Here is an 11,767-nt window from a genome sequence, read left to right as displayed (position 1 = left end):
AGAGAAACCACTAGGGCTAGCACTAGAGTCACTATTCATACCTTGGTGTTTCAAATTTTAGTTTCAGTGAAGCATTGGATGAGCAAGCTATTATCAGCCTCATTAATTAACTTGGGAATAATACAAGGATTAGAGATGGGATGAGGTTCAACATTATTATTGAAAAATGTTTGAGAATACTCAACTCCAGACTTAACAATCAAATCAGCAGACTCTAACAAACTACCATCAGAATTAATAATTTTGTGAATGTGATTCACTGCTCTTTTATTGTTAACAACATAATGAAAAATTTCAGTGCTCTTATCACCCTCTAATAGAAATTTAGATGCCGCTTTTTGTCTCCAAAAATCCTCTTATTTCTCTTACAACTGATACATATCACACTTATATTAAGATCAATTAAAAGCTTAGAAGAAGGATCATTCAATTAGAGAATATTATCCAAATTAAGAACTTTCTTTTCAATCTCCTTACTTTTTGTGAAAATATTTTTAAAAACACATTTATTCCACCATCTTAATTTTTATTTCAATCTTTGAAGTTTAGACCACAATCTATGCATGCCAATGATGCTATTTTTACAGAAATTGAGAGCATCCCAATTAATGTTAACAATATTCAAAAAATCATAATCTAAAAGCCACATGTTCTAAAATCTGAAAGCACAAGGCATGTGAGTTATTTAAATTAATGCTCAATAATATAAGAGAGTGATCCAATAAAGTTATACTTAAATGCTCCACATGAGTTAAAGGATAATTAGAAATTCAACAAGAGTTTAAAAGAATCCTCTCACATCTAAGTAGATAAGCAACATAATAGATTAAATCAAATCTAATTTGTTAATTATCTTTTATCTCTACGTATACGTACCACTTAATTAGTCGATATTATAGATTAAAATATTATTTGCTTCATCTACTTTTGCGTCATACGTACTCCATTAGCAATGAAATTTGATAATTTCGAACCAAGGCATTGTTATTTAGTTGGGAGTTTTCTTTCTGATCTCTCCCTCTCTTCCTCTCTCTCTCTCATAACTAATTTACATTTTCATACTCATTAAAATTTTTATTTAAAACTAAAATTTAAATATTTAAAATAAGTTAGTAAATTTTATATATTTATGTGCGTCATAATCATATTATAAAATCATTAAATTTAAACAAGTCATTGAGGATAGAAATATTTTTTTATTGTTGTACTAATTAAATTTGGACATATAAATATGCAAGACATTTATAGATATCATATTTAAATTTCCCCTAATATGGATATGTGCATAAATTTTGGAGCATTAAATAAGAATAAAATTTTCAGCATATTCTAATGTACTTTTATGTTAGAAAATTAAGATAAATGACCAAAATTATAAAACAAAAAAAAGTAACGACTCATAAAAATAGAAACATAAAATACCATCAGAGATCTTTTTTTTTTTTGAAAATTATGTCTGTTACTTTTTAGTTTAAATATTTTTCTATTTAAATATTTTATTTGAATCATTTAATTATTTTGGAGCAAAGCCCACACATGCAGGTGCTCGGAATCAATAAGATATTGACTATCAATGAAAAAAAAAAAGTCTTTGCAACTCTCGCAAAGCTTGAAGCTTCATGCCTTTTTGGGAATATTGTGGGGGACTTGCAAAAAAAAGATTTATTCTAATAATATGCAGAGATGACTAAATATGTCACCATGGATCAGTAGAGATATTGTATCTAATATAAGAAAGATGTTATCATGATCAAATTAAATTTTAATTAGAATGAGACTTAAAATTTTTAGATATATTTTAAAACTAATATTATAACAGAAAAATAATTCGTAATATATAAATATAAAAACATATCATTCCATCAAGGCCAATTTTTAATTAGAAAGACAATACATACGAAGAAAGAACACCGAGATTTAAGGTGAAAAAATTCAAATCCGGAAAAAAAAAACCGCGGAGCCACACCACACAAACACTACAGGAAAATGCGTCATTACCGGCGGATATAATCCTCCTGTAACACCATAAATATGCTGAAAATGTTATCTTTCCGGCGCATTTCCGACGAAAAACGGTCTGACGGTAATTCGTGCGTCGGAAAGAAAAAACCGACGTAAAATATATGCCATAACTATTTCCGTCGATTCTTCCGTCGCATTTCCGGCGAACCAAAATAAGTCATTCGATGGTTGTTTCATTGCTTTTTTCCTTCGTACGATGCGTCGGTATTTTCGGCCGATATAATACGCCGGTATTACCGGCGTATCTTATGCCGGAGAATAAATGATGCTTGTTACCGACGATAATTACCAGCGGCAAATGCGCCGGAGACCTAAGAAATGCAGGCGAAACGCCGGCAGATTGTGTGCCGGTAATGTTACGATGGTTATTCCACCGGATATTGCGCCGGTAATTTACGGTTGAATCATCCGCCAGTAACGGTGATGGTATTACCGACGAAAAACCTCCGCTGGCATGTCCAATTGTAATGAAGCATTTCCCTATAGTGAAAGAAATCCATAATGAAAAATTGAGAGAAATTGTTCAAATCTCTTTCTTCTCACTCTCTTGTTGTCTCTCTTCACTCATGCATCGTTCTCTGCACATAATGGTCAAAGAGACACATAAAACTACCCAAGGGACGTAAACTTGAAAAATGAGAAATAAAATTGTCCAGCTCGACTAACAGCATTGCACAATGTTTCTCTCTTTGACGTAGTCTAGCCTGACTAGCAGCGCGTGATCAGGTTCGGAGCACCACTATGCCTTTTTGCATGTATGCCTCCAGTATTCTGATTATTCAACATCATATCACTTGGGTACACAATTATGTAGTGTTGTCCTATTCTACATAAATGAGAAAACTACTTTGCACATGAACCCAAGCAGGCGAAGGACCCTAACAAGCTCGATCTACGATCTTAGTCAATAGTACACCATGATTGATGGTTAGTTGTCACAATCAGGTTTCTTTAAGAACTAACAATTAAAACATAATTTTTTTATATGATTTATTATAATAATATTATTTCATATAGTATTACGTACAAAAATAAAATATTGATGTAATATTTATAAGAAATAAAACCAAGCAGTCAAATTCTTTTTTCAACCTTCTATTCACTTTTTTCCATGATCAAAGCCAGTGTTTGCACGTAGACCAACTTCCTCTAAAAGCCTTGAATGATCGAACTTCCTCCGCCTAATTCGAGACTTAACCTTCATTAAGCTATCTATGAATTGCATCATCACTGACGTCTTATCCGTAAACTAACGTTATTGATGAGGTCATTAATTTCTATTAGAAATAAGTTGTGCTACATAAATTAACCATCAAGAGGGAGAGAGGAGATCATTAATCGATCCATGGAGAAGGCTGAGTTTGAGAAGAGATGGTCCCTTCATGGAACCACTGCTTTGGTTACTGGTGGCTCCAAAGGCATAGGGTAATTGGCCTTTTTTTTTCTGCATCTTTCGTCCTTGCTCTTGAATGCATAAAAATAGAAAGCTGATATTTAATTATATTCCACTTAAATCAGGCAAGCTATAGTTGAAGAGTTGGCTAGTTTAGGAGCAAAAGTTCACACCTGTGCTCGGAATCAGGAAGATCTTGACAAATCTCTCCAACACTATAATTTTGATAATTTATTATGTTGTGTTGCTAAACATATTTGCACATATATAGGTCAATAATGCAGGGGCGAGTATATTGAAGAGCTCCTTAGAGTTCACAGCAGAAGACTACAAAAATTTAATGGCTATCAATTTGGAATCTGCTTTTCATTTGAGCCAACTCAGTCACCCTCTTCTCAAAGCCTCGGGTGCCGGTAGCATTGTCTTCATCTCTTCTGTTGGAGGCTTTTTAGCTTTTCCATTATTAACTCTTTATGGTGCAACAAAAGGCAAATCTCATTCAATTAATTATTTTGAAGCTGTAATATTCATAATTAGGCATAGCGTATAAACGAGCTGATCAGTCAAAGCTCAAATCATTTTATCAATCTTTTTCAGGAGCAATAAACCAACTGACAAGAAATCTGGCTTTGGAGTGGGCAACTGACAACATTCGGGTCAACAGTGTAGCCCCAGGACCAATAATAACCCCACTCCTAAAAGCTGTGAGTTTGATAATTACGATTAATTGGCCTTTTTATTAAACATCAATGCCTTCCATGCTAAAGATATATGTATAAGCATATATTAATTAATTGTATATTTTGCAGTCCTTCGATGAATCTAGTGATACCTCTCTCTCATCTGTAAACTCGGGGACTCCTTTGGGGCGGGCGGGCCAGCCCGTTGAGGTGGCGACGGTGACAGCGTTTCTTTGCATGGCAGCAGCCTCTTATATCACCGGACAAGTTATCGTCGTCGATGGAGGAATAATGATTGGCCGCTCTCTCTAATTAATTAGCAAATTAGTTAGTGCTTTGATTGGGTTAATTAATACCGTTGTGTGATCATTTGAGTACGTTGTTAATGAATAATTGGTGTTTTATGTATGGAAAGCACTTATCAATAAAAATTTTCTATTTTTATTTTTTGTTTTTTGTGAAAATTGGGGGCTTGCCTGTTTCATTGACTATATATAAAAAAGGTTACATATAAGAGACAAATCATAGAGAAGATATCATATAATGCACCATTAATCATTGTCCAACCAAAAGACATCAAAGAGAACAAAGAGAGGATCAATTTCAAAAAAAAAAAAAACTAATCCGGCATGCCCCAGCAAAGCGAAAAAAGACAACGAAGAAGATCAAAAAAAGAAGAAAAATAGGACCACTAATGAAGAATTAAACATAGCTGAAAGTTCAAGAGAGGTGGTTAAACCTCGTTGAACTGCTCAAGGCATACCAAGAAGAGATGAGGAGGTGAATTGATTATTTAATTACTCTTCTCAAAGAAACCCTTTTTGAATTTTTAAATTAAACACAAACGTAAGAGAAAGAACTTAATAAAAATAATGTAATTTTTGCGGAAAAAAATCCAAAAGCCGCCGGAAACATGGCCGCCAGAAAGCCGCCGGAAAATTCCGCCGGAAATCAGTGATTTTCCTGTAGTGGTGGTCCTTTGATTTTCGTAACAACAATAATCAAAATAACTAAAGCTTAATAATCAAAACACAGATTTATAGAAATAATAATTGTGTAAGAAATTAAGATGCAAGAAAAATAAATTGCAAAAAAAATAAGCATACTAGATTTTATAGTAATTTGATCAAAATTTTGACTTATGTCCACTCCTTGGAGTCCTCCTCTTCAAGTATTGCACTAAACTTTTAGTGTCTTTTCTTTAGCCCCCACAAAAAGGTGAAGAAGCCCTTACATAATCTCTTCTACCAACCCATTGTGCATGGCAGAGTACTAGATTTTTTTTCACCCTCCTGGTGAAGGCAGAATATCTCAAAGTTTTTTCACCCTTATGGTGAAGGCAGAAAACCTAAAATCTTATTAAACCATCTTAATAAAAATAGAGAACCTAAGATTTCAGCCATGAAGCCTTTCTCCCCAAAGCAATCTCAAGATATCAACAAATCCACTAGAGGAATCAAGGTGCAAGCCTGCTTGGAGCAACCGTGTGGAATCCCCTCACACTTCTCCCTCTCTCATAACTTCACCTTCTCCTTCTCTAATGCTCTAAGACCTTACTAAACTCTCTTAAAATTCCTTCAATACTCAAACAAGTATTTCAAAAGTCTAATAGAAAATTTTTATACAAGACTTAAAAAAAAACTAAAAATTTTAAGGATCGTACAATATGATTAGTTTAAAAACCAAAGTTCATTCAATACGATGGACCAATCACAGGATGAACTGTTCAAGTTTTGTATAATGATCATACAATACGATCTATAAATCATAAGGTACGATTAGTTTAATTATCTTAAGATCATACATGATGATCTTCGGGATGATTAAAATCATCTCTGTCAATCATCTAGTACAACAAACATCATACAGTACGATGAACATTGTATAGTACGTATGATGAGTTCAAAAATTAAGGTTTTGTCCAAGATGATCTCTAGAATGATTGAATATCATTTCTGCATATTGTATTGTACGAAACGATCTATCATACTAATTAATCTTAATGTGATTGACTAATCATGGGAATAAATTTAAAAAAGTTTTCAAATATCATTAAGTATGTAGGAATTCATACAATAGAACAGCACAAAATAAAAAATTTAAAATTCTTACTTAAGGTGGCAAGGGTTATCGTGTCCTTCCAGTGTGGATTTGGGATCTGAACTCCCCAATTCACCCCTCCACGAGCAGAAATTGGACGTGAAGCGAGTTTGTCGGGGTTGTCGATGTCGCAACACGCAAGCATGTGAACTAGGCAAGACGGGAGGAGACGTAAGCACAATTGATGTGGAATCAGGTTTTGAAATCTCATGTCGATCGACGAGAACTTCGATTTATTTGAAGCAAGTTCAAAATCAATGTGATGAAACCGAAAATCTACATCCTTGTCGCCCTTCCTACTACTGGATAAACAACTTTGTAGCTTTCCCATCGAGCCACCAGATTTTGACTGTGAAATCCGCTTCAATATACCTTCCGACTGAAAGGAAATCTAAACTGCTAACAATGCAGAAACATAAAGAATGAACAGTGAAGAATAGATACAGAGAAATTGAGCTGAATAATGCTTTCATTAGCTAACTAGTCTACAGCACAGTGATACATTTATATAGCTGAAAACAAAAAGCTTCAGTACAAAGTTTGTTATAACAGAACATGTGCAGACTAGCTAATGAAGGCCTTGTCGCAGCATAACAGACCACGTGCTGGTCAGAGGAATATGCGCTGAATTCCATCTCCATAACAGGCCCCGTCAAACTGATGAGGCACTTGCTGCAATCAGTTTGCTAGAAAGAAACTTGAATCGTTTAATCGGTAAAGATTTAGTAAAGAGATCAGCAATTTGATCCTGAGTAGCTAGATGGTGAACGATGATTTGTTTGGTTTGAATGCAATCCCGAATAAAATGACAATCAACTTCAATATGCTTCGTCCGGGCATGGAATACAGGGTTATTAGCAAGCGCAATAGCCGACGTATTATCACAATACAGCGGCATTGGAGCTTGAGGAGGAAGGTTAAAATCTGACAGCAAGCGACGAAGCCATATAACTTCGGATGCCGCGATAGCTAAAGAGCGATATTCCGCTTCAGTAGAAGAGCGAGCAACCGTAGATTGTTTCTTTACTTGCCAAGAAATGAGAGAATTACCAATAAAATTGCAATAACCTGAAACTGATTTTCGATCAGTTGAGTCCCCAGCCCAATCAGAATCCGCATAACAATGTAGTTCCATGGAACCTCGAGAGAGAGAAAGCCCATAGCTGATGGTGCCGTTAACATAGCGAAGTAACCTTTTGAGTTGCTCGAAGTGAACCTGATGCGGATTATGCATATGCTGACAAACTTGTTGAACAGCAAAGGCAATATCAGGACGAGTCAGCGTCAAATACTGTAAGGAACCGGCCAGCTGGCGATAGAGAACGGGATTTGAAAACTGCTGCAAACGGTCAGAGGAAATAACAGATTTTAAGCTGCTAGGTGTCGAAACAGTTTTACTGTTTTCCATTCCAGCCTTCTGAACAATTGAACGAGCATAGAGCGCCTGATTTAAATGAATGCCAGAAGGTAAGGCAGTAACATGAATGCCTAAAAACTGAGAAAGATTGCCCAGGTAGCGCATAGAAAACGTAGCTTTTAAACTTGTAAGCAGTTTATCCATGATAACTTTATCATTGCCAGTCAACAAAATATCATCTACGTATATTAAAATATAAAGGGAGCTAGAGCTGGAATGATATACCATTAAGGAAGGATCAGCTGCACTGAATTTGAAACCAAATTGTTGAAGATGGGTAGACAACGTAGCATACCATTGTCTCGGGGACTGTTTTAAGTCGTAAATAGCTTTCTTAAGACTGCAAATGTAATCGGGATGAGCTGAGTCAACAAACCCCGGAGGTTGTTGCATATATACTCGCTCAGTAAGCTGACCGTGAAGGAAAGCATTGGAGATATCCAGCTGAGCAATGGGCCAAGAATGATGAATAGCAACCAGGATAAACACGCGAACCGTGGGCATCTTCGCGACAGGACTAAACGTCTCCTGATAATCCAAACCAAGAGCTTGATTAAATCCTTGGGCAACCAAACGGGCTTTGTATCGAGCAACTGAACCATCAGAATGGAGTTTGGTACGATAAACCCATTTGCAACCAAGCACATTATATGCTGCATAAGGTGGTACAAGATCCCATGTACCTTGTAATTGAAGTGCTTGAAACTCCGTAGACATAGCCTTCCGCCAGTGTTCTAATTTGGAGGCTAGGCCTGCAAAAAAGTGGTAGGATCTTCGGGATGGACAATATGAGCCAAATTAAAGATTTGCTTGGGTTTTAGAATGCCATGCTTAAGCCGGGTAAGCATTGGATGCACAGAAGAAGGAGTTGGAAGTGAAGCAGACCTTGAAGAAACAGAGGAGGGAGCAGCAGATAAAGAGTTGCTTGAAGCTGGAATAGAACTTGAGAGGGATTGTGGTGATAAAGGCAGAGGCGGTTGAGGAGACCGAATTGGATTATCACACATAGATGTATGAGCTGTGGGAACAAGTAATAAGGGTGGAATGTTAGGTGGAGAAACATTAGAAACATTAGATGATGTAGGAGAAGAAAAGGGATAAACAGATTCATTAAACACGACGTGGCGAGAGATGTAGAGTTTATGTGTAGCAACGTCAAGACAACGATAGCCTTTTTAAGGAAACGCATAGCCAAGAAAAACACAAGAACGAGAGAATGGAGAGAGTTTGTTAAGACTATATGGACGAAGCCAGGGGTAGCATAAACAACCAAACACCTTGAGATGAGTATATGAAGGAGGTTTATTGTAAAGCAGATCATAAGGAGAAATATTTGAATTAAGTATTAGAAGAGGGCAAGCAGTTAATTAAATGTGCTGCAGTAAGGAGTGCTTCAACCCATAGATATTGAGGTAAATGGGCTGCAAACAAGAGAGAATGAACCATTTCAGAAAGGTGACGATGTTTACGCTCAGCGACACCATTTTGAGAAGGTGTGTAAGGACACGAATATTGGTGAAGGATGCCGCAATGTTTCAGATATGTTTGAAATTGATGATTCAAATATTCACCACCTCCATCCGTGCGGAAAGCTTTGATAGAGGTGTTAAATTGACATTCAACCATACGTTTAAATTCACAGAATTTAATAAACGCGTAAGATTTCTTGAGTAGAGGATAAACCCAAACAAACCGAGAGTAATCATCAACAAACACTATGTAATGACGATAACCAGAGACAGAAGAAAGAGGAGACGGACCCCAGATATCAGAATGTATTAAAGAAAATGACTCGTTACAACGATTTAAAGATTTAACAAAGGGAAGACGATGGCTCTTGGCCATTTGACAAACATCACAAACAGAGACAGTTACATTTGGACGAATATAAGGACATTGCTTTGCAAGAGAAGATAATGTGCGAGCCGAAGGATGCCCCAGTCTACGATGCCAAAGATCGGGCCGGAACAACTTGCACAGAGAAAAGAACTAACGACGATGACTGGGATGGTGCGACCGAAGCAGAGGAAACGAGATAGATCCCATTAATACAGGGTCCCTGAAGAAGAAGCTGCTGTGTCCTCCAATCCTTAATGAAGTAACCATGAGGAGAAAAGGAAATATCACAGTGATTATCAGCAGCTAAACGGTGAACAGAGAGAAGATTAAAGGACAAATTTGGAACAAAGTGAAGTTGCGATAATTGCAAACTACCTGCCAGAGTAGGGAGAATACCATTACCGGTAGTTTGAATAGGGAGTTGCTGTCCATTGCCAAGGACAACTTGATTCGTGCCAGTGTAAGACTGAGACGATTGAAGAAGAGTGGGATCGGACGTAAGATGAGATGAGGCCCCACTATCCAGATACCACTCAGTTGCAGGCGTTGCATTTGCCGGAGAAAATAGAGCAGAGTTTGGCGGGTCACTTGAAAATTGAGGGTCATGCCGATACCAGCAGCGAACTGCTGTATGACCTGGCTTGCCGTAAATTTGGCAAGCAACAAACGGTCTGGATGATCGGCCACCACGATTGCTGGAAGAAGCATTGGAAGTCGACTTGGGCAGTGAAGCAGGTCGACCACGAGAGGTGTTGAAACGACCTCTTCCACGACCACGCGAAGCAACAAGAGCGGTGGTCGGAGTAGTAAGCTGCAGCGAATTCATCTCTCGAGTGACTTGATGTGCTAAATTCAACTCTTCACTACACAATAAAGTGTAGAGATCATCCAACGAAAGTGGTTGGAGATTCGTGCGAATGGCTGTTTTAAATGCCTGATAGTTCGCCGGCAATCCATTCAGCTTATGATGAATAACTTCTTCTGAGTCCAATGATGCTCCGGCAGCAGCGAGAGAATCCACCTTTGATTTAATTTCCAGTAAATATTGAGGACTTATCTTTCATAGTGAGATGCTGTAGTTTGTTCTTCAACTGCATAATCCTCGAGCGGGTAGAGACTGGAGACGCTTGGCAATGGTCGTCCAAATTTCATTGCAATGGTCGAGTGCTAATACATAAGGAAGTATAGCAGGGGAAATCCCAGAATAAAGAGCGGCTGCCTAGTTCTGATCGATAAGACAGGTAGTATACTGTGGATTTAAAACTGGAGAACCACTTGAATCAGAGAGAAACTGATCTGGGCAATGAGCTGTACCATCTAGAAAACCTTCACAACCATTTGCACGAAAAAGTTTTACAATTTGTGATTTCCATGTCGGATAATTATCTGCCGTCAATGGATTTGCAATGACATTTTTCACATTTGACATCAAAAATTTAAGCTGCGACGGAACTGTAGCTTGCAGCATACCTACGGTAACAGCTGCTTTGGCCGGTTGAACCATTGAAGACACTCATGATGATGAACTCATGACGAACAGCAGGATACTACTGCTCTGATACCATGAAAGGAAATCTAAACTGCAAACAATGCAGAAACATAGAGAAGAACAGTGAAGAATAGATACAGAGAAATTGAGCTGAATAATGCTTTCATTAGCTAACTAGTCTACAGCACAGTGATACATTTATATAGCTGAAAACAGAAAGCTTCAGTACAAAGTTTGTTATAACAGAACATGTGCAGACTAGCTAATGAAGGCCTTGCCGCAGCATAACAGACCACGTGCTGGTCAGAGGAATATGCGCTGAATTCCATCTCCATAACACCGACATTGTCGTCCTTGCTCTCTGCTGGCCAAATTCATGTTGCTTTTTTTCCTTGGGCTAGACGTACAAGGGATGTTGAGCGAGAGCTAGGACACTGTCAAAAGTACTGGAGGTAGAGGTGAGATATCAGTTATTATAAATTAAAAAAAGTTTGCGGTACTTTACAAACCGCCTCCATAAAAAAGCTGTGAAAAAGCTTAAGTTTTTGACAATCTTTTAGGAACGGTTAAAATTGCTGCTTATACTATTTTATAGCGGCGGTTTTAAAACTGTCACTAATAAGTGCCAACATATCTCATATTTTTGGTTGTGAGTGCAATTAATATTGTAATTCAAGGGTATTGGAAAGTAACAGATATTAAGGAAAGTTTTTGAAAGAAAATATGGGTCATGATAAAATAAATAAATAATGATAAAGGGCACAATTTTTACAAAATTTACTTGACTGATTATAAGGACGCAAGCCATTAAAAGATAAGAGATGAAA

The 11,767-nt window shown here is 37.2% G+C and overlaps 1 pseudogene; it reads left to right on the top strand.

Moving 5' to 3' along the window:
• The first annotated feature begins 3,354 nt into the window (after window positions 1–3,354).
• Window positions 3,355–4,539, top strand: LOC110103341 (annotated as a pseudogene).
• Window positions 4,540–11,767: the final 7,228 nt, after the last annotated feature.

Source organism: Dendrobium catenatum, unplaced genomic scaffold, assembly GCF_001605985.2.
Source record: "Dendrobium catenatum unplaced genomic scaffold, ASM160598v2 fragScaff_scaffold_634, whole genome shotgun sequence".
Lineage (NCBI taxonomy): Eukaryota > Viridiplantae > Streptophyta > Magnoliopsida > Asparagales > Orchidaceae > Dendrobium > Dendrobium catenatum.
This window is presented reverse-complemented; position numbering and strand designations above follow the sequence as displayed.